The sequence below is a fragment of the Schistocerca serialis genome, chromosome 11, assembly GCF_023864345.2.
Source record: "Schistocerca serialis cubense isolate TAMUIC-IGC-003099 chromosome 11, iqSchSeri2.2, whole genome shotgun sequence".
NCBI classification, from domain to species: domain Eukaryota; kingdom Metazoa; phylum Arthropoda; class Insecta; order Orthoptera; family Acrididae; genus Schistocerca; species Schistocerca serialis.
Genome location: NC_064648.1, coordinates 149,340,740 through 149,363,065, shown reverse-complemented (window position 1 = coordinate 149,363,065; position 22,326 = coordinate 149,340,740). Strand labels below are relative to the sequence as shown.

At 40.6% G+C, this 22,326-nt stretch overlaps 2 protein-coding genes across 4 annotated transcripts in view; one reads left to right on the top strand and one right to left on the bottom strand.

Moving 5' to 3' along the window:
- LOC126427353 (ankyrin-1-like) overlaps positions 1-7,415 on the bottom strand; it is a 97,469-nt gene extending 90,054 nt beyond the window's left edge. The window contains exon 1 of the mRNA XM_050089685.1: positions 7,371-7,415. The gene's annotated coding sequence lies outside the window, so the exon portion shown is untranslated. The remainder of the gene's footprint in view (positions 1-7,370) is intronic.
- An 8,099-nt stretch (positions 7,416-15,514) lies between these two features.
- The window catches only part of LOC126427192 (ankyrin-1-like), a 61,631-nt gene continuing 54,819 nt past the window's right edge, over positions 15,515-22,326 (top strand). For 2 of the 3 annotated variants that reach the window (XM_050089420.1, XM_050089418.1), the window contains exon 1: positions 15,584-15,634. The gene's annotated coding sequence lies outside the window, so the exon portion shown is untranslated. Of the gene's footprint in view, positions 15,635-22,326 lie in introns of all 3 variants that reach the window. The other variant, XM_050089419.1, reaches the window with a different exon arrangement.

Sequence of the window (22,326 nt, the reverse complement as noted above, 5' to 3'; positions counted from 1 at the left end):
TGCCGATTGCTCAGGGTTGGGGGAAAAGATGTCGGACGATTCAGCCTATTATATAGGAGCTCCATGTCCCGCACTGAGGACGCGCTAGACGAAAACACTTGCGCGACCGTGCTTGATCAAGCACGCCCAAAATCCTCCCGCCTGTACATGGTTCAAGGATACTTGTACAACCATCAGTTCATTTGTCAGGAAATGTCAAACTCAGACAACGATGTCCTGGGTTTGGCGGCCTTTTGGCTCGTGTTAATGAAAAACAAAACAAAATAGAAAATGTTATATGTGTATCAAAGAATGGTCAGAGAAAGGAAAACATTATTCCCGTACTATTTGCGGTAGGCACACTGAGGAAGTTGTCTCATGGTACTCTTGTTTTTCTTCTATCTTCTCCCTGAAATATTGCATTCTTTCAGTTTATCTACATTATAGTACAACCTTTACACGTAATGTACTATTCAAATTTATTCAATGTTAGGCTCACAGCGTCTAACATTGAAAAAAAGGCGAATTCAGAGAACTAGAAAAAAAGAGAGAAAAATACTAAGAAAAATTCTAGCTCTTGAGAAAAACAATGAAAATAGATGGATTAAAAGGAGAAATGAAGATTTATACGAAAATACGGAAAATATAACAGATACAATGAGGAACAGACGGCTAGAATTTTATGGGTATTTAATAAGAATGGAAGAAACACGCATTACAAAGAAAATTTTTAATTAAGTTAGTAAGCTGAAAAAAAAACTGTAGGATGGATAGAAGCAGTAAGGAAAGATGCCAACAAAATAGGTGTTACAGAAGAAACAATATGTGACAGCAATCACTTCAGGCTACTGATAAGAAACGCAAACTATGAAGAAGATGAGCCAAAACCTCGACCTAAGAGAGTGTGGACAGATGAGCAGAGACAAGCAGTTGGAGAGAAAATGAAGAAGTACTGTGAAGAAAGGAATAAAAAGAAACACCATAAGTCTTAATTTGTATGCGGTCCATAGCTGGCCAAATTCATAAAAAAAGTAGTATAACAAGACCAAATAAAAATTGAGTGAAGTTACTGACGAATGCTTCCACAAGCCTCCCCTATTCTTGGCACACATGCTGAATCCTGCAGACCCTTGAATGCTTCCACAAGCATGCATAATCGAAATTCGATCAACCATCAAGTTGCTTGTACGGTTTTGACGCTTGCGCAAGTTTGTCACACACTCGGTCAAGCGTTCTTGTGCAAGTGTGTTTGTCAAGCATGCAAAACGTGTGTTGCCACCTTTACAACCTTCGCACCTGCAGGCAGAATGTTTACGGCAGCGTCCATCAATAGGACGCCAACCACGCCTGGACGATGAGGCAGATCGGACGTCTGTGCCGTGAATGAGGCATCAGCCCGGTCCCCTAGTTCTTACCAGCTGAGTTATCCAACCACATCTTACAGCAAAGCTTGAAACACATCTAGGCGTGCAGTGTAGATGCAACAAATACTTCACAGACGTAACCATTCTGCTAGTTCTAGAACGGCATAAACTCCACCGCATAGTTTACTATTCATTTTACACTACAACCAGTAAATGACCCACCCAAGATGCTTTAACGAAATGCGCTCCAATATATGTACCAGTTCCAGTCTTCTGATTACTTTACAAATGAATTAATCTTTTACGTTAAGCATGTAAGCGAGAAAAACGTAGGAAAGCTTCGAAATTACGTTTAATATTTTTTGAAGTCACTAACTGTTGTCATTATCTAACACTGAATGAATATAGTCTCGGTAGTTTGCGCTCCAGAAGCAAAACGTAGTTTTCCGCATGTCTCAGTGTTTCCTAGTATCGCCTGTGGTCGAAATTTGACCAACTGCGTCAGTGGACCTTATCTGTGATAGCAAATGTCATGTAGCGTATCTGAAATTTTAGCTGCAGAACTGATCTGTGGCACGTGCTACACTGTAGCTACGAGTGTTCTAGAAATAGCTCTTCCATTTCTCTTTAATTGCCCAGTTGATTTTATTTTATTTAGTGTTACATAGGTCCAACTGGGTTGAGTTCATAAGGACCCGAGTCACTTTTTTACAAATACAACATGATAATCTTATAGCATATACAGACATTTGAGTACATGATTATGTAAAAATTTATACAGTGTCTTTGAGCAGCAATACAGTAAAAAAGACGACACATATTTTCTTAGAATCAATAAAGCACTGCGGGAAAACAGATACACACAGATACCGAGCTCAAGTTAAATAACCTTCTTAGCGGTGTTACGTCAACTTGTATTAATATAATATTAAAATTTATAATTTATTTATTTAAAAATTCATCTGGATTGTAAAAAGCTTTTCTAGCAGAAATATTTTTAGTGCTTTCTTATACTCCTGTGATGAATCTCTGCCTTTATTTCAGGAAGAAGAGCATTGAAGAGTTTTTTTCCAGTATAGTGGACAACCTTTTGCACCAATTTCTATGCTCACTGTGTATATCATTCTTCCTCTGTGTGTTACGCTCATGATAATTACTGTTTGGTTGAAATACCTATAGTTTTTACAAACAAAACACATGAGAGTAAAAATATTGGCATGTAGTTGTGTATGTTTTAAGTTTTCGAAAGCAATTTCTTCACGAGTCTCTTGGGAGCAAACCACATATAACTCTTAGAGCAATGAACACTTTCCTTGCTAGTGGCTGGTTTCCCCAAAAAATAATGCCGTATTCAAGGAGTGAGTGAAAATAGCCATAGTATGCCACTTTTGTAGTGTTAGGTTCAACACATGTAGTGACAGCCTGTAAAGCATACGTAGCAGAGTTAAGCCTCTTACAGAGCTCTATAATACGTGAAGACTAGTTCATTTTCTTGCCAATGTGCACTCTAAGAATTTTTGTTGTTTCCATTATTTCTATTCGCTGATTACCACATGTCACACTTATCTCTCTCTTTTTCTGATTTTCTACAGAACTGAATAAAGTTGGTCTTACTGGAATTTAATGAGAGACCATTCACTCTGAACCAATTAACCACAAAAAATGGTTCAAATGGCTCTGAGCACTATGGGACTTAACATCTGAGGTCATCAGTCCCCTAGAACTTAGAAATACTTAAACCTAACTAACCTAAGGACATCACACACATCCATGCCCAAAGCAGGATTCGAACCTGCGACCGTAGCGGTCGCACGGTCCCAGACTGAAGCGCCTAGAACCGCTCGGCCACCAGCGGCCGGCAATTAACCACATCTGAGAGTATGTGATTAATGGAGTCCTCAAGATTACTATATGTTCTACGGGTAATAAAAGTTGTAGTGCCATCAGTAAATAGTGTAAATTTACATGGCAGGCTTCTACATGATGGTAGATCATTTATAAAAATCAGGAACAATAGAGGCCCAAGAATTGAGCCCTGAGGCACTCCACCTGTAACGAAAGTCCGTTCAGAATGTGAGGAAACATCACATACTCCACCTGAGCTATTAACTTTTTGTTTTCTGTTTTGGAGATACGACTGTAGCCAATTACCTGCAACACCACTAATTCCTATAATTTTGCTTTTTGCAAGAGAATCTGATGATCAGCACAATCTAAAGTTTTAGACAAATCACAGAAAACGCCAAATGCTACCATTTCTTCATTAAGAGTTTCTAGGACTTCATTTGCAAGTGCATAGATTGCGTCTTCTGTTGAATGGTCCTTTTGAGAGCCAAATTGGCTTGCTGAGAATTCCATTCTTTATGAGATGATCAGCAATTCTTACATGTATTAGCTTTTCTAGAATTTTAGAGAAAGCTGCCAGCAGAGAGATAGGTCACAGTTAGTTCAGTTTGATCGTCCTTTTTTTACAGGGGCTTCACAATGGCATTCTTAATTCTGCTGGGAACAACACATTTCTGTAGGGACCATTGAAAATATGACAGTATGTCCCTTATCCAGACACAAGAATATTTCAATAAATTACTAGAAATATTACCAAACCCTGCAGAGTTCTTACTTTTTGGAGACATATTTTTTTGAATTTCATCTACAATGACAAGATTAAGGTGCGTTTGAAAGATGTCTTTGATACAATGCTTTGAAAAATAAATTTTGTGTTTATGGCGGCAAATTAAGTTATCCCTTATTACAACACAATGTGAATGCCGTAAAGTCACCTCAGACGCGAAATAATTTGCTTTACGAAATCTCCAATGGTTCAAATGGCTCTGAGCACTATGGGACTTAACTTCTAAGGTCATCAGTCCCCTAGAACTTAGACCTACTTAAACCTAAGGACATCACACACATCCATGCCCGAGGCAGGATTCGAACCTGCGACCGTAGCGGTCGCTCGGTTCCAGACTGTAGCGCCTAGAGCCGCTCGGCCACCATGGCCGGCGAAATCTCCAATGTAAATTCATCAAACTGTAATTACAGTTCTCAGAAGTATTTGAAATTCTGTTCAGTGCACATTTAAATGCATCATTCAGAACGACAATAGAATGATTACTATCAAAATCTGCATTACTTTTCCTATGCAAAAGCTGTGTCCCTCTAGCTCTTCCTCGGACTGTCAGACCCTTTAATGTTCTTCTTCGGGGCAGGGTAAAACAAGTATTGTTTCCTTGCCATAAGAAACGCTGTGACTACTCAAAATAAAGATACTGAAAGTTGGGAACACACTAAATCTTGTAGCAATGGCGGCAAACGAAAAAGAGTTAGTTCCGTTTACTCTTATACCAAATTAACTGAACAAAAGACGCTAGCCGGCCGGGGTGGCCGAGCGGCTCTAGGCGCTACAGTCTGGAACCGCGCGACTGCTACGGTCGCAGGTTCCAATCCTGCCTCGGGCATGGATGTGTGTGATGTCCTTAGCTTAGTTAGGTTTAAGTAGTTCTAAGATCCAGGGGACTGATGACCTCAGAAGTTAAGTCCCATAGTGCTCAGAGCCATTTTGAAAAGACGCTAATAAACCACGTTTGTTGTCCCCGACGGCTTCGTTATTACGTTTGGTTTTCCACTGTTGAAAACATCAGTTGCGGCGCCCCAGCTGTCCAGTATACGACTGTTACTGCATATGAACTATCTGCAACGTTTAAACATCACTGTCTCTGGAATGCAACTTCACGAAACGTTGTTACTTTCGTGTTTAGTTTCTATCGTAGCACCTGATCATTAAGCCTGTTGGTAGCAAACACGAAGGAAAACTTTTCTAGTGTTTGTGTGTACGTGTGGCGCGTGCGCGCACGCGTGTATGTGTGTGTGTGTGTGTGTGGTGTGTGTGTGTGTGTGACTATATTTCGTCACCTAGAAGGAAAACTTTTCTAGTGTGTGCATGTGTGTGTGACTATATTTCCTCAACTAATGGCTATGTATACACATGATTTTGTTTTCTTTTGTCTAGAGGAAAGTAGTATCACACGAAAGTTGTGAACAAATCAGTGAGGATTTGCAGAAAATAAGTGTGTGGTGCAATGACTGGCAGTTGTCTCTCAATATTAGTAAGTGTAACCTACTGCGTATAACAAGGCGAAAATCCCCATTAATGTACGAGTACAACATAAATGCCCAGTCTTTGGACGCCGTAACGTCCGTCAAGTGTCTGGGTGTGACTATTCGAAATGATCTCAAATGGAATCATCAGATTACACAAGTAACGGGTAAGGTGAACTCTAGATTGCGGTTTATTGGTAGAATCCTGAAGCGATGCAGTCCTTCAACAAAGGAAATTGCTTACAGTACGTTAGTTCGACCAGCTTTAGAGTACTGTTCGTCTGAATGGGAGCCTGACCAGTTGGGTCTGATTCTAGAGATTGAGGAGGTCCAAAGAAGAGCGGCAAGATTCGTGACTGGCACATTTAGCCATCGCGAGAGCGTTACAAATCTCATAGAAAGTTTGAAGTGGGACACTCTTGCAGATAGACGGCGCGCTAAACAGCAGGGGCTGCTCACTAAATTCCGAAATCCGATCTTCGCCGAAGATGAAGAGCATATATTATTACCACCAACTTTGAAATCACGCAATGATCACCATTCAAAGATAAGAGAAATTAGAGCTCGTACTGAGGCATTCAGACAGTCGTTTTTCCCTCGCGCGATCCATGGTTCAAATGGCTCTGAGCACTATGGGACTCAACTGCTGTGGTCATTAGTCCCCTAGAACTTAGAACTACTTAAACCTAACTAACCTAAGGACATCACACACATCCATGCCCGAGGCAGGATTCGAACCTGCGACCGTAGCAGTCGCGCGATCCGTGAGTGGAAAGACGGGGTGAGGGTGGGGGGGGGGGGTGGGGGGAAGGAATATGACTGACGCGAATTGTGCCCTCCGCCACACACCGCTTGGTGGCTAGCGGAGTATATATGTAGATATGTAGATGTAGAAGTTCCTTCCGAATTGTATAAGTTTCATTGACATCTTTATATAATTAATTTAAAAAATGTTTAGTTCAATTTTCGATGGTCACGTATTAAAATTATGATCGCTATTATCATTGTAATGTCCACATTGTTATTACTTTCTCTATGCAAAAACTGTCTGTTTAGCCGTGCGCTTTCACTCTGACCCGCTAGCATTGAACTTACAACATCAGGAGACAAGAAAAATCGCATTCCAGTGAAGACTGTTATGGACCTTGTGTATTTCTTGGATGTTCTCTTAATTTTAGCTTGGATATAAACGACACTTTTTCACATGGAAAGGGATGGTTCACCGTTGCCATAGTAAGAGGTGGTAGCGGAGTTTCTAGTGTACCTGGTCTTGAAAGTTTTAATGATAGAGATGTAATTGCCTATCGTACCTATCATATGTTTGAAATTGGTATTAAACATTTTGGTAAATCAGCTTATGACTCAACATCTCCTCTTGTCTTGTATATTCGTAGCAAAAGAAAAATTAATCAAAATGAGTGCGCTTTCACTCTGACCCGCTAGCATTGTCCATTTAGGCGTACACAGAAACTAATACAGTTTTCGCACAATAAGCGAGAGTCGGAAGTCGTCGTAATTGAAACTGAAGAAATCATATGTTAGGAACTTGCTTCAAATTTTGTGGTACTGGCAGCAAATGACCACGCGGTTACTCTTACAGAAAAGTAAACGAAATACCGACGCCGACATGCAACGCTATTTACACACTCGGTTACTACGATACGTTGATTTCTACTGCTGACAAGATATCGACGTAGCAGCTGTCGCATTGCAGTTGTGCGGTATGCCATGTTTTACTGCAAATGAACCACGTAAACACGAAAGCCCACAGATTGCGATTTCGCGAAATTCGCACAGCCACTGACACCAGTGGACACCGCTTTTGAGGCCACACATTTCGCGACTCGCCACTTCCAGCTCCAGTAGATAACTGTCTGGATGTCTGACTTTATAATATCGCGTCTTTCAAAACTGGCTCAGCTGTCCTACCTCTGCTGTTCACGCGTCTGCCCTGTTGCACGCTCTGCTTGACACGTATCGCGAACGACTGCCCAACAAGAGCCAGCGCGGCAGCAGCTCTGACGTCACGCGGAACCCTCCCTCCCCCTCCGCCAATGCTGGCGGAAGGCCAACCGCGCGAGTCGTGACCTTCGCGTCTTGCAGCCTTTCTCCACGAACGACTTGCTGCGACTGACGTCATACAGTAATACAATACGCACACGATGCACGGACAGTATCAAGAAGCATATGAAATTAATCAGTGTCACCTATGAAAATGCCCTTGACAGATCCAAATGGCCGGCCGCGGTGGCCGAGCGGTTCTAGGAGCTTCAATCCAGAACAATGCGACCGCTTCGGTTGTACTATAATGTAGATAAACTCAAAGAATGCAATATTTCAGGGAGAAGATAGAAGGAAAACAAGAGTACAATGAGACAACCTCCTCAGTGTGTCTACCGCAAATATTACGGGAATAATGTTTTCCTTTCTTTAACCATTCTTCGATACACATAAAATATTTTCTCTTTTGTTTTGTTTTTCATTAACACGAGCCAAAAGGCTGCCAAAGCCAGGACATCGTTGTCTGAGCTTGACATTTCCTGACAAATGAACTGATGCTTGTACAAGTATCCTTGAACCATGTACAGGCGGGAGGATTTTGGGCGTGCTTGATCAAGCACGGTTGCGCAAGTGTTTTCGTCAAGCGCGTCCTCACTGCGGGACATGGAGCTCCTATATAATAGGCTGAATCGTCCGACATGTTTTCCCCCAACCCTGAGCAATCGACAATGTTTATCTCGCGGGTGATGAAACTATACACGCAACTTTATACGATATGTCTTATAAAATATTTGATATTACTCGTAGAAGCTTTCTAAACAGCAATTAATGTGTATGGGGGTATCTAGAAAGCCATTTGCATATAACGGGAAGACTGAAATATAATATTACTCTGCTGTATGAATCTATGCTCGCAACTTGCGTGATAATTTGTAAATAGTAAATGTAACGAGTTAAGAACTCGGTAACAAAATGGTTCAAATGGCTCTGAGCACTATGGGACTCAACTGCTGAGGTCATTAGTCCCCTAGAACTTAGAACTAGTTAAACCTAACTAACCTAAGGACATCACAAACATCCATGCCCGAGGCAGGATTCGAACCTGCGACCGTAGCGGTCTTGCGGTTCCAGACTGCAGCGCCTTTAACCGCACGGCCACTTCGGCCGGCCCATACTCGGTAACAATGTCTTTACATATGGCTGTTATGTAGTAACAACCTCTGCAAAAGTCCCATTTTGCTCGAGATAAAATCAAATTTTTGGGTCATCTTATAAATGAAAAAGGCATCTTACCGGACTCCGAGAAACTAAAGGCAATCAAAAACTTTGCAGTTCCAACAACAAAAAGACAGTTAAAGGGCTTCCTCGGAGTTGTTTCTTTTTTCAGGCGTTTCATTCACGACCACTCTATTAATGCAGAACCGTTGTACAGCTTGTTGCGCAAAAATACTCCGTGGGTGTGGACGCAACAATGTCAGAATGCATTTGAAGCAATAAAACATGCCTTAGTCAATTCACAAATATTATATCATCCGGATATGAGCCAAGAATTCGGTTTAATGGCAGATGCTTCGGAAATTGGAATAAGTTCATGCCTCTTCCAAGTAAAGATGATAGATAGGAAATCAACTTTCTGTCCAATAGCTTTTGCTAGCCGACTCTTAACTGCTTGTGAAAGAACATATACGACTACCGAAAGGGAAGCATTGGACGTAGTCTGGTCATTTAAGAAATTTTACTATTACTTATATGGAGCGAAGACAACAGTATACTGTGACCACAAAGCGTTAAGTTTTTTGCAAACATGTAAATTATTACATCCAAGATTAGCAAGGTGGACGCTCTCACTCCAAGAGTTTCAATTTGAAATTAAATACCTAAGCGGACAGGATAATTTCATTGCTGATGCACTGTCTAGAATGCCAGATGGAGATTTGCCAACTATCAACATCACCGGCAATCCGTCCGAATTTAATGTTCTTATAATGACTGATAGAATATATAGGAAACATTTTCTTGACATGTGTAAGAACATGGAAAAACTACAGAATGAAGATGCTCGTTGGCATTCAATAAAGGAAACTTTAGCAAAGCCTGGAAACGATGATCTGAAGAGACTGTACAAAGTTGAGGACGATGTCTTATTTTTCAAAGGGCATCTTGATTCAGATAATTGGAAGGTGTGTATTCCCGAGAAGAATGAGAATGACTTAATTTTGCACACGCACATCACTTGGGGACATTTTGGAGTATTAAAGTGTGCTCGGAAGATTCAACCATATTGCTACTTCCCAAACATTCGCAGGAAAGTGCACAGACAGTTAAGGAAATGTAAAATTTGTCAGCTAGCCAAACCAGGAAGTTTTTGTGCGAAAGATTTCCTACATCCTATTATACCCACTAAACCGCTGTCAATCATTTCGGTCGACGTCTGTGGTCCTCTACCATCATCAAGGGGAGGATGCAAATATATTGTAGCTTTTCTTGATATATTCACTAAGTATGTCAAACTTTATCCATTAAAATCAGCTACTGCTGCATCCATAGCCAAGAAGCTGGTCAAAAATTATATAGTCAAAGTAGGCAAACCAGAGGCTATTCTTTCTGACAATGGGTCAATGTTCACTGGATTTCGTTGGAGGCAAACATTAGCCAGTTGTGGTATAAAACAAATTCTAACATCAGTGTACCACCCTTCGGCGAATCCCGTGGAACGAATTTTTCGTGAATTAAACCGGTTCATGAGAACATATTGCCACAACCAGCAACCCAAATGGATCGATTATCTTCACGATTTTCAGGAAATTGTAAACAATATGCCACATACTACGACAGAATACACCCCATACGAACTGATGTTTGGAAAACAGGAACAGAATGACTGGATTCGACCAATTCCTAAAGTAGCTATTAACAAAATAGACCTACAAAATAAGGTACGACAATCCTTACTCAATATAATGGACAAGGCAAGAAAAAGGAAAATATATTTTGACAATCGACTTGGAAAAATAAAAACATATAAAGTGAAAGACCAAGTTTTAGTAAAAACTCATCCTAAGGCTTCACTTATACAGAGGAAGAACACAAAATGGCAATTATTGTATCAAGGACCATTTGTGATTACCAAAATACCCCATCCAGGAACTTATGTTTTGAAGGATGTGAAGAATGGAAAGGTGAAAGGAATGTATCCTCATCACTTGTTAAAGCAATTTCATGATGACTGAAGATTCTGAATATTGAAAATACTATTCTTATCAAATAATATTGATTAGAGAATTTTCATTAAACCTATGAATCATACTTAGGATAGTTTCTTTTTTTTTGCAATTTAGTAGTTAGTTTTTCTTTTCAGGCATACTGTACGAGAGATATGCAGACATTATGTATAGGTTTTCCACTGTAAGGATAAGTTTTCTTTTCAGTATGCAGAGAATTTAGCTATAGTATGAATGATTTCTTTTAAAAAAATTTTATTTAGTAGATAGTAATTTCAATCAGGTTTCACAATGCATAATGACCATGGGTTAGTGACTCAAATGAATCTGGTCTATGGCAAGATATTTTTTCTTATGTCAACTTAACAATCTCAATGTATGTTTGTATTTGCTTTTTTTACTCGCTGAGCTGAAGTCTTGCTGTTCGGAAGGGGTAACCCGTTCTCAGTTTTAAAAGGACGCCTATTACTTTGTTTCAATCTTTTGTGATGAACATTGTCTTTAGAATTGTACTATTGTTGTAACATACCTGTGTATGTAAATTATGTTATATCAATTGTTGCTCGCGAAGTTACCAACTGAGCGAATGCCTTTCAGTTATAAGCCCATCAACAAGTGTTAAAGCCCATCTGAAAGATGACGAGCATAAGTTGACACGGCAGCTCCAGTTGGATTTGTGTATAGTGCATTCTAGGGTTGTTGATAGAAATGAAGAACACCTTACGACTTCCGAATATTTCGAATTCAGGACAGAGAATTAGAAAGAACTTTAGATTAGATTCTATTTCAGCTCAGCATAGATCAAACACCTTTTCCACGGAACTTACACTGACTCTTATTTTCATGTTAACCATATGCGGAAAACCATAATACCCACGAGGAGACGGTGAAATGGGAATAGAATTCCATCAGTTACCAGGAGATGACTGATAGAAGGGAATCGTAGATGGACGTAAACCAACGAGTCGACGGTTCACCTCAAGACACAGAAGATTAACAGTGTTGTGTTTCTTTTGTGAACAGTGTTTAAATTCATTTAAAAAATATCCATATTGTAAATATTTTTTTTATTTTCCATTGTAATTCAATTAATTTTCTTTGCAAATGAGAAATACGAGGATGGTAAATCTACCCCGAGGTTTTCCTTGGTTTTCCTTTGTGGGGCTTGGCCGAATGGCTAGATTATCCGTTTGAGACATCCCAAGGCGAGTGACAGAAGCTTTGAGTGATGATGAAAAAGGTTTCTGATCACATCTCATGCCATCCTCGACAAATGAATAAAAGCAAGCATGTAAGCTATGCATATATGCTGCATCAGGAATTCAGCACAGCCTTTGTCAGCAGTATAGGCACCCAAATCTATAATTTACATTTAGATAGTCATTCACTAATACCAAAATATCATAAGAAATACAGTGGACATTAATACTCTAGTGGACTTTAATACAGCGTCTTAAACAATCACCGATATAGTGTTGTGTGAACGCTCGTGTTTGTTTTTGCCCAAAAAACGTTCGTCCACAAGAGGGGCATATATGACGTATCATGCAGCGTAACTTGCTGTGACAGTGCGAGAGAGAGACAAAGATATTGTTTATTACTCTGTGGCGGACAGCGCTCACATAATTATTCTTAGGATATAGTTTTGTTTGTTCTGGTTAAGAGTAATTTTAGTAGAGGAGAGCCATTCTTGTGATGTAAAAAATCGACGCCATTGCGAGTTTTTGATTCACATTGTAAAATATAAGTGCATATGGAAGGAAATCAGTTAATAGAACAATAAAATATTGTTCATTTCAAGAAGGTACGTCTTATTATACACCCAGCGATGTACTGCTATTGTGATTTACTAATAAACACCAGTTGAGAACAGTTCCGACGGGAGCGTTCAGTTCTAGTGAAATAGTTCGATGTTTTCTTCGGAAAAGAAGTCACTTCATGGATCATTCAAATCCACAATAGTAACTGGACATTTCTCAGAACTGAAAGCAATCTGATTGCTATGCAACAGACCCCCGAAGAATATTTCTACGTATTTTGGTTACCACTTTCAGCTCAACACGGTATCTGCAGCATCTGGAGCAGATTTCTACAACAGCGGAAGCGTGTAATCGCCATCAGTTTCACACACCGCCCTGTGTACGCTGTATGTATTTACCCACAACAGTGAACATACAGTTACTCACACAAATAGAAAGACAATACTAGGTGGTGTGGGGAAACATTTCAGTGTAATGGCCCTGTAGAGCTAAACAGTAATTAGCCTAGTAATAAGAGGAGTCGTTATAATCTGTAATGAAGAACTGTCTGAGTGAATCTGTACAGATATTCAGTCAAATCTTCATAAGATTTCCAAGTGCAGCAAATATTGCCAACTTGCTTTGTTGTACAGAAATGTGAAATTGCTCATATCAAAAAGACGCATGAATGTTCTATTCTATTACTGTAGTGTCAGTATCAATTGCCTTCAGTCAGCTTATGATAATATGGGAATATGAAATGAAATGACTAGATAGGCACTGCCTTAGGTAAAACAGGTGGCAAACTTTGGTTTGTAGTCAGGACATTGGGTAGCAAAATGGAGACTGCTTACAAATCGCTCTTGCTGAGCATCATAGAACAATGATAAAGTGTGTGCGATTCATTACAGATAAGACTGCCAGGGAATATTGAACGTATACAGAGAACGGCAGCACGAACAGCCAAAGGTGTGTTTGACCCACGAGAGAGTGCCACGCAGATGCTGAAACCCAGAACTGCCAGACGATGATATAGAACAACTATTCTGAGAAAGCCTACCTCCAAAGTTTGAGGAGTAGTTGAGAGTATGAAGTGAGGTATCTGGGAACATAGACCAGCCTCCCATGTATCACTATCGTAGGGCCGGCCAGCGAAAACAGATCAGACCGATACAGTGCACAGAGAAGCTATAAAGCAGTCATTCCTTCCGCCCTCCTTGGAATGGAAAGAAAAACAATGACTGTTAAGTGGAAAGTAGCCTCTACCATGGCCTTCATATGGGCTTGCTGTGTGTATTTACAAACAAACACACACACACACACATACTCAGATGGGCACATACAAACACAGATGCACTACGCTGTTTATGGAACTGGTGTTTATCAGTATAGTCACTCATAAACGTGTCCTGGCAGGTGGTTGTTTGGAATGCTGTCCTGTGCTATGCTATGTATTAGTGTGTTACAGTGCGCGAACAACTGACAGAGAATTTCTCCTCTTTTTCGAATAGTACACTTCGATTACACTGACTGGGAATTGGTTTCTGATGCCGCTATAAATTTGTTAATCTGACCATCCCAGACTTCGCTACCACAGCTTAGATGCTTGCTGGAAGAAACTTATTTTCCTTAATAGCTGACGCGGCAGGTCCCTGAGTCATAGAGTAACTATCTCTGGAGTGAGTATTCACATGCGCAGAACAGATTTTGTGTTGTCAACATACATTGCCGGCCTGGTCACGTGTTCTCGGGACGTCGTGTGTTTGTCCGTATAGCGCTCTGTATGTTTAGAATGTCACTACATCCCTACCACAGACGGATTCGTTTCGAACGTGTCGTGGATTGTTTATATATGTTGCGCAGACATTTTAACAGTATCGGTTTGATACCGGGAATAAACCAGCTACGTAACTTTTAAGGTTCAAAAATGGCTCTGAGCACTATGGGACTTAACATCTATGGTCATCAGTCCCCTAGAACTTAGAACTACTTAAACCTAACTAACCTAAGGACAGCACACAACACCCAGTCATCACGAGGCAGAGAAAATCCCTGACCCCGCCGGGAATCGAACCCGGGAACCCGGGCGTGGGAAGCGAGAACGCTACCGCACGGCCACGAGATGCGGGCCAACTTTTAAGGGCAAGTGATGTTACATCCTGCTTCTTTGCGATAGGTGTCACAGTTCAGATGCACTCGATTTTTGGTAGTTTTCGGTACGATGCGGCACTTTATAGTATTACAGGGCCTGACGTACGTTTTTGCAGTGATAGTCCTGCAAAACGACTTGACAGTACGCTAGTACTTTTGCAAGTGTCCGAAAAACACCGAATTTGCCACACATTAGCGATTATATCCCTGCTAATTCGTCCTTTTTTTTTGCTATTTCTGCGTATTTATTTTCTCGTTTTTGCGACCTAAACCACAATTTTTCTTAATGGTGACACTTTGAAGTATTTATTTAACGCATTTTACGTACTTGCTCCCAGTTTATTAAATAAATAGTAGATCGAGTAATCTATACACATAATCGACAAATCACTGATAAATGCATGGAGCATAGTATTTGCTGAAACAACTAACCATTCCCTTTCCTGTTCCACTAGCAAATTTACGAGAGGAAGCGAATGTTTGTAAGCTTTTGTACGAGCCGTAATATCTATTATATAGTCATAAAATCGTAGAAAAATAGGTCTACAGAATCAAGCCTTAATTATAATGCGTCTCGAAATTTTTAAACACATACACTAATATGATAACTATAATTAGAGCTACATGGTATGTACCCATGAAAAGTTACTATCTCTCCTTTCACATAGTTTTCTTTGCATCCGTAGCAACAGTAGTAATTCACCATCGCTATTACACTATCAACAAACGGTGAAACACAACAAAAACTCTTGATATTATAAACTTCAAACGCTGCAGAAAGCAAACACGCACAGCGAAGTCCCGAAAACACGTGACAATCCTGGTTTAATGTTGACAACATGCGCAGAACGCAATGCTCTCTCCAGAGACTTTTACTCTATGCCCTGAGTACGAGACTACATCACGCCGTTTGTTCTCCAGAACACGCGGCGGAGCGCAGTTGGTACCGCCGTCCTCTCAGCCGTTGGCAGCACTGATGGCGTGGTGACCTCCAGACGCTTCCGTGCAGCGCCGCATTACTTGCGATGGAGTTGCGGAGTGAGGGCGTGGCTTCTTTGACACTCCCACATCGTTAGTTAAGGTAAGGACGACTTCTTTTAATTCGTGCGCATTTTTACAATTTATCTTATTGCGTAGCGATGGTTGTTTTACGTTCTCAGTCAATTCACCGTCGAGTCCAGTACAGATAAAGCTTTTTCTGTTATTACGCTCTCAAAATGTTCGCGAATTTCGTGTTAAGAATGTTGCGTGTATTAGCAGGCCCACCGTTGTTCCCGTAAATTCTGGCGCTTCACAGATTGTAGCCACGTCTTTGAAAATTATTGGACGGTTGCGAATAGGGTGCCGCTAGGACGATTCCACTTTCTTAAAACGTAGGGAACGACATAATTATGGTACTGCACACGTAAACACGTGGTACGAAGAGAGCCTGCCGTCCTTATAACTCGGGAATACCGATACAGCATAGCGCGACATAATACTTATTTTTTAGTCGAACAAAGCGTTTTCCTTCTATAACTTTCCGTTACTTCACATGCATGGTCGCAAATTTTTTTGTCGTCAGATTACGAGTTTCGATCTATAGTTATCCTCTTCAGATCTGTTTTATAAAAACAGATCCTAATATACTCGTGACATGTTTTTATAAAACAGATCTGGAGAGGTCGTTACAGACCGAAACCGGTAGTCTCATGAGAAAAAAAGTTTGTGACTATAGACGTGAAGTAAAGGTGTATAAACACAACGTATGCCCAGCTTTTAGCTCCTGGTACTGTATCACCAAATCGTGGCGTGTGACGTCACGCAAATGTACAGCAAAGCACTTTAGAATTAAATGTTGATAGTTTTAATAATTGCTTTTTAGAATAAAAGTTTGGTAATATCTGAGATCCGTTGCGAGCGTGCGTCTCTCATGGCACCAGAGATCGATTAGTTTTCGACTTTGTTTACAACGTTGAATCAGGGCATTAACCAGCAGTGCCCTAATTGCAAGCATTCTATCTGCGGGAGACACAAGCGCTGCCCTCTAGCCTGCATTCTTTTTCTTTCCTTGATATTGTGGTGTGTCGGCCGTCGTAATTTAATATATTATTATTGTTATTATTATTATTTTTTGATTGTTGCCGACTTACGTGGTGGGCTTTAATAAAAATGATATTGCATTTAATTTTGATTTTACGGTTAAATGCTTTCCTGAAGTTCTCCTTTTTAACAATATTAATCTCAAATTATTTGTTACGTTAATGAATGTTAGACTTGCTGCATCTTAAAACATGAGCATACAAGCTGAACAATGTAATAAACTTTTCATATTAATTTCCTCGGCTGGTCAGTTCACTTTAAAGCAAAAGATCTTTAGTTATTAATTATAATTGCGGCCCACACACGCGCGAGAGTATTTTTCTTACCTCCGTTAACCATTGTATTGTAGTCGGAGTCCTGCCTCTGGCTGTCGGCTACGGAACTGAAAATAAGAATCTTAAAGCTACGTATTTCTGCAACTTTGTGCGGCTGTGGAGAAAAATTAATATTATGTTAATAGCGGGCGAGTATTTCGCTTCCGCTAATTTTTCATAAGCTAATATCGCCACGTAATGGCGTCGTTGGTTACATCGGCCGCTGCGATTGTTGAACTGTAAATTACTTGAATGCAGGTTAATTCAAGGAAGGCGGACATGAAATCCGGATCACCTCTTACAAATTAAAAGTGCACAATAATATTCAATTAGTATATTATCTGCTTAACTCATACAAATATGCTTACATTTGTCAGCACTCGCAAGATGTCCGTCTATACACACTCAAGACAAAAGAGGAAGTGAAGACGACTAAAAAATTGACAAAAGAGCGTATCTTGTCGTCTCTTTAGACCATTTTGTCATAAATTATTTCTTTGCAATCTAAACCTACACAGAGAAATTATTATTTTACGGCTACATGATAAAAATATATTATTCAATTTTTTAATGCCTCTTCTTTATAAATATTGTTTTTTAAGTCTTTTCGTAATATAGCACTGGGGACGCTATATTGCCCCCCGAAATGTTTATGTCATAAAAAATGTTCGTGTTTTTTGACATATATATTTCCTCTTTCATGTCCACAGTGTCCACACACAGATTTTTCTTTCACAGTCTACGCATGTCACATCGTATGTTTAAACCGTAGTTAATTACTGAGGCGCGTTGCACACAAGGTGTAATACAGATGAAGTTATCTACATACCAATGAAATATACAATTTGTTACGTATGCAGTCATGTACAAAAGAAAAGGACATAGAATACAATTAGTTTCATTTTGGCTGCTTCTTTTTAGGGTTACAACTTTTGCAGTGTTCAAAGGCGTGAAAGAACTTGACTTTGAGAAACACTATCTGTATCTTTCCAAATGCGTACCTCCCTGTGTTACCGCACATTACGTGTCACTGTTCCCATTTGTTGTGAGACTGCAGCACACGCAACGTGTCTAGTTGCTTTCAACGCTCAGAGTGAAAGCCAAGCGGTTTCTGATAAAAGTTCACCAGGCTGCACTCTTCTATAGATATCTCGTGTGCAGAAAACAGCACCGAGGTCGCAGATCTGTGGTTTTGAGACTGTAATAAACTGCTAGCGAGGGACTGTTACTACGCACATGGCCGAGTCTATGTTACTTTTTTGGGGTGCCAGTCGTGTTTATTCTAGCAGAACACGGGAAACTGTGAATTACAATCTTTTCCACCGTCTATTTAAAATTTCGCACGTCACTGATGTTTTCACAAGCCCTCTCTGTTAACACCGGTCATTGATCAGAGATTTACTTATTCTTTTCACAGTCCAAATGGCTCTGAGCACTATGGGACTTAACTGCTGTGGTCATCAGTCCCCTAGAACTTAGAACTACTTGAACCTAACTAACTTAAGGACATCACACACATCCATGCCCGAGGCAAGATTCGAACTTGCGATCGTAGCGGTCGCGCGGCTCCAGACTGTAGCGCCTAGAACCGCTCGGCCACTACGGCCGGCTTTTCACTGTTCTGGAGTTAACATTTCCTTATACAATCCAGCCATCGTTGATCACACCTGACAATGTATCCGTGCCTTATGACTGCTCATTTCGGAATGATTAAGCACCGTGCTCCAGTTCGCTTGTTCGCGCGTTTCAGTGACTCGAAGGTGCCCGAAGCGCTTCGTCTCTATTTTTGTTTAACTTTTGTTCTTAGTTTTGCTCATTGTTGTGAATTTTGAAATAAGCGGCGATACCCTGCTAGTTAGATATGCTTTTATTTTAGTGTCAAGGAACTTTAATGCACAGTTTTCATAATATTAATAATAAAAAAGTTAGCGTTTTGGCACGCCGTCTCCGAACAGAGCAGCCAGTCACAGTGGCAGACAACAGCTCGGGCGGTCTTCCCCACTAACGGGGTAGCAGTCGTTATCACCTGCTACTGGTACCTAACGTTACTGATTACTAGACATGTTGTTGTTGTCTTCAGTCCTGAGACTGGTTTGATGCAGCTCTCCATGCCGTACAGTAGGCGCAACAACAACAGAGGGGTATCTGTTGAGAGGCCAGACAAACGTGTGGTTCCTGAAGAGGGGCAGCAGTGTTTTCAGTAGTTGCAGGGGCAACAGTCTGGATGATTGACTGATCTGGCCTTGTAACACTAACCAAAACGGCCTTGCTGTGCTGGTACTGCGAATGGCTGAAAGCAAGGGGAAACTACAGCTGTAATTTTTCCCGAGGGCATCCAGCTTTACTGATTACTAGACATGGGCAAACTGAAACACGCAACTGTTTCGAAACAAATGAGACAGTACAATATAATGTTTCGAAACGGTTTCGAAACAGTGAAACAGTTGGTGTTTCGTAATTGTATAGGCCCACACATTATATCATATTGAGTGTCTACTGTACAAATATTGCCATAAAAACACAAATAAGGTCGAGAGAGCACCAATCATATCGCTGAAAGTATGAAAATTTCACTTAGGTGTCTTGGCAGTCTCGTATTTGCTACAGCAAATGCGCTGTTTTCGTGTCATGTGACTTTCATATTTTCAATTGGCTGGTGTCAGAGTTTGTATGTTTGACGCAACAGATTTCGCCAAACTCGTTTCCCTGTATTCTAGTGCCTAATTTTGATAGATTTCATGAGTGATGATCTGTATGTGCTCTTCAAAAGGCATATCGCAGAATATAATTTATTGAGATAGCATTCTGGGAAGCGAGGCACTGAATTAACATTTATGAGTGTGCCACTCACACTTTTATTACTCACAGTTAAATTCTCCCTTGTTTGCGGTATGTTTCCTTGAAGTATAAAATCCAAACTAAAGTTTAAAACAATTCATACAGTGTAATGCCTTTGTGATACCTATATCATGGCAGATCTGGCTCTACACTACTTACAATTCTTGTTAAGGAAGTTTGGTTGAAGTACAGGTGTATCGAGTTCCCTCAAGTACTCGCAACAAGCAGATGTATTATCATTTTATTATTACAAACTTCCCCAGGAAATCAGAGATAAAGTTAAGTTGCTGTCGAAATGCAATTTTTATCACAGCATCTGAAAGCCAAATCCAAAAGTTTCTAAGTACTGTTGTTGGTTTGCCTGAGAATTATCTATGATACACAAGTTAGATGCCTATAGTGTGTAATAACCAAACATAGCACATTTACAACAGACAAACATATACATACATAAATCAGATAATTATTCTCGAACACATAAATAAATGAATGTACTCACAAAAAAAATTAAACTCACTGAATGCTGAGCAAATACGGAGGTGTCTTCTGCGTGCAACAAATCTGAAAAAAAAATGATCTTAGGTAGCTACATCTAAGATTTAGTGGGCTAAACAAAATCCAGTCAAATACAAATTCAGTGCATATTTGCCAGAGAAGAACAAATTCATCTGAAATTTTACTGTTTCATTTCTGTGTAGATCTACTGTATCTGTTCTAAGTTGTAGTTTAGAAATACCATTTTTGATACTTTTTAGCTTGAAAGACGGGATAGTCTGTCTGTTATTGTTTGCCCCTGCTTTGATAATATGCGCTCACATGGAACAGAGGTGGCCATAGCACAAAGACGCCGTTTCATTATTTCAAACAGCGTAGGAAACAACACATAATTTTCTTTCCACCACAGCAATGGATCTTGTGATTCGCGTATCAGTGGCATCTTCATACATTTATCAAGCTCGACCGTAGTTGCAGCAAGTGTATGTTATAAGAGATGTGTAATTTAACTGAATGTTTTTCACACTTTTATTAGTTTGAATGCAAATAGTGTGCGTTATTTTGTTGTTTGTTGGTGTTTATAAAGCAGATATTACGCCATTTCGGAATAGGGCAGTCAATTAGAAATGAAGCTTTATTTTCGGAAGCCTTAAGCTTCGTGCTGTCGTGTGTCAAAAAGATTTCGACACACTTGAAAGTGTTTCATGAAGTGAGGTGTTAAATGTGTTTCAGTATCTGTACCGTGCCCGAATCTCGTCCGAGACAAGAGCGGAATGAAACGTCACTGTTTCGACACAATTAGCCCCTTCCAAGCACAAGTGGACTGAATCAGCGTTATTTTGAAACAGCGATACAGTTTCCGTGTCTGGCTCGAGATCGAATCTGGTCCCGGTATCCGAGACAGAGCGGTATGAAACACCACTGTTTCGAAACATTTAAACATAGCCGTTTCTAAACACTGAGACAGTACCACGTATCGATACACTGTATCGAAACATAGAAACAGTGTCCAAGTCTACTGATCACGTCAGCTGGTAAATGCTGCAATCTGAACTGGCCCGAGGACGGGGACCACTCTCGTAATTAAATGATAAACAAGTTGGAATGAGGTTTTGATTTGGACAAAATTAATAAGAAAGACTGATGCACTACTGGCCATTAAAATTGCTACACCACGAAGATGACGTGCTACAGACGCGAAATTTAACCGACACGAAGAAGATGCTGTGATATGCAAATGATTAGCTTTTCACAGCTTCCACACAAGGTTGGCGACAGCGTGCTGACATGAGGAAAGTTTCCAACCGATTTCTCATACACAAACAGCAGTTGACCGGAGTTGCCTGATGAAACGTAGTTGTGATGCCTCGTGCAAGGAGGAGAAATGCGTACCATCACGTTTCCTACTTTGATAAAGGTCAGATTGTAGCCTATCGCGATTGCGGTTTATCGTATCGCGACATTGCTGCTCGCGTTGGTCGCGATTCAATGACTGTTAGCAGAATATGGAATCGGTTGGTTCACGATGGTAATACGGAACGCCGTGCTGGATCCCAACGGCCTCGTATCACTAGCAGTCGAGATGACAGGCATCTTATCTGCATGGCTGTAACGGATCGTGAAGCCACGTCACGATTCTTGAATCAACAGATGGGGACGTTTGCAAGACAACAACCATCTGCACGAACAGTTCGACGACGTTTGCAGCAGCACGGACTATCAGCTCGGAGACCATGGCTTCGGTTACCCTTGACAGTTACCCTTGACGCTGCATCACAGACGGAGCGCCTGCGATGGTGTACTCAACGACGAACCTGGGAGCACGAATGGCAAAACGTCATTTTTTCGGATTAATCCAGGTTCTGTTTACAGCATCATGATGGTCGCATTGCAAGCGTGCATTCGTCATTGCCATACTGGCGTATCACCCGGCGTGATGGTATGGGGTGCGATTGGTTACACGTCTTGGTCTACTCTTTTTCGCATTGACGGCACTTTGAACAGTGGACGTTACATTTTAGATGTGTTACGACCTGTGGCTCTA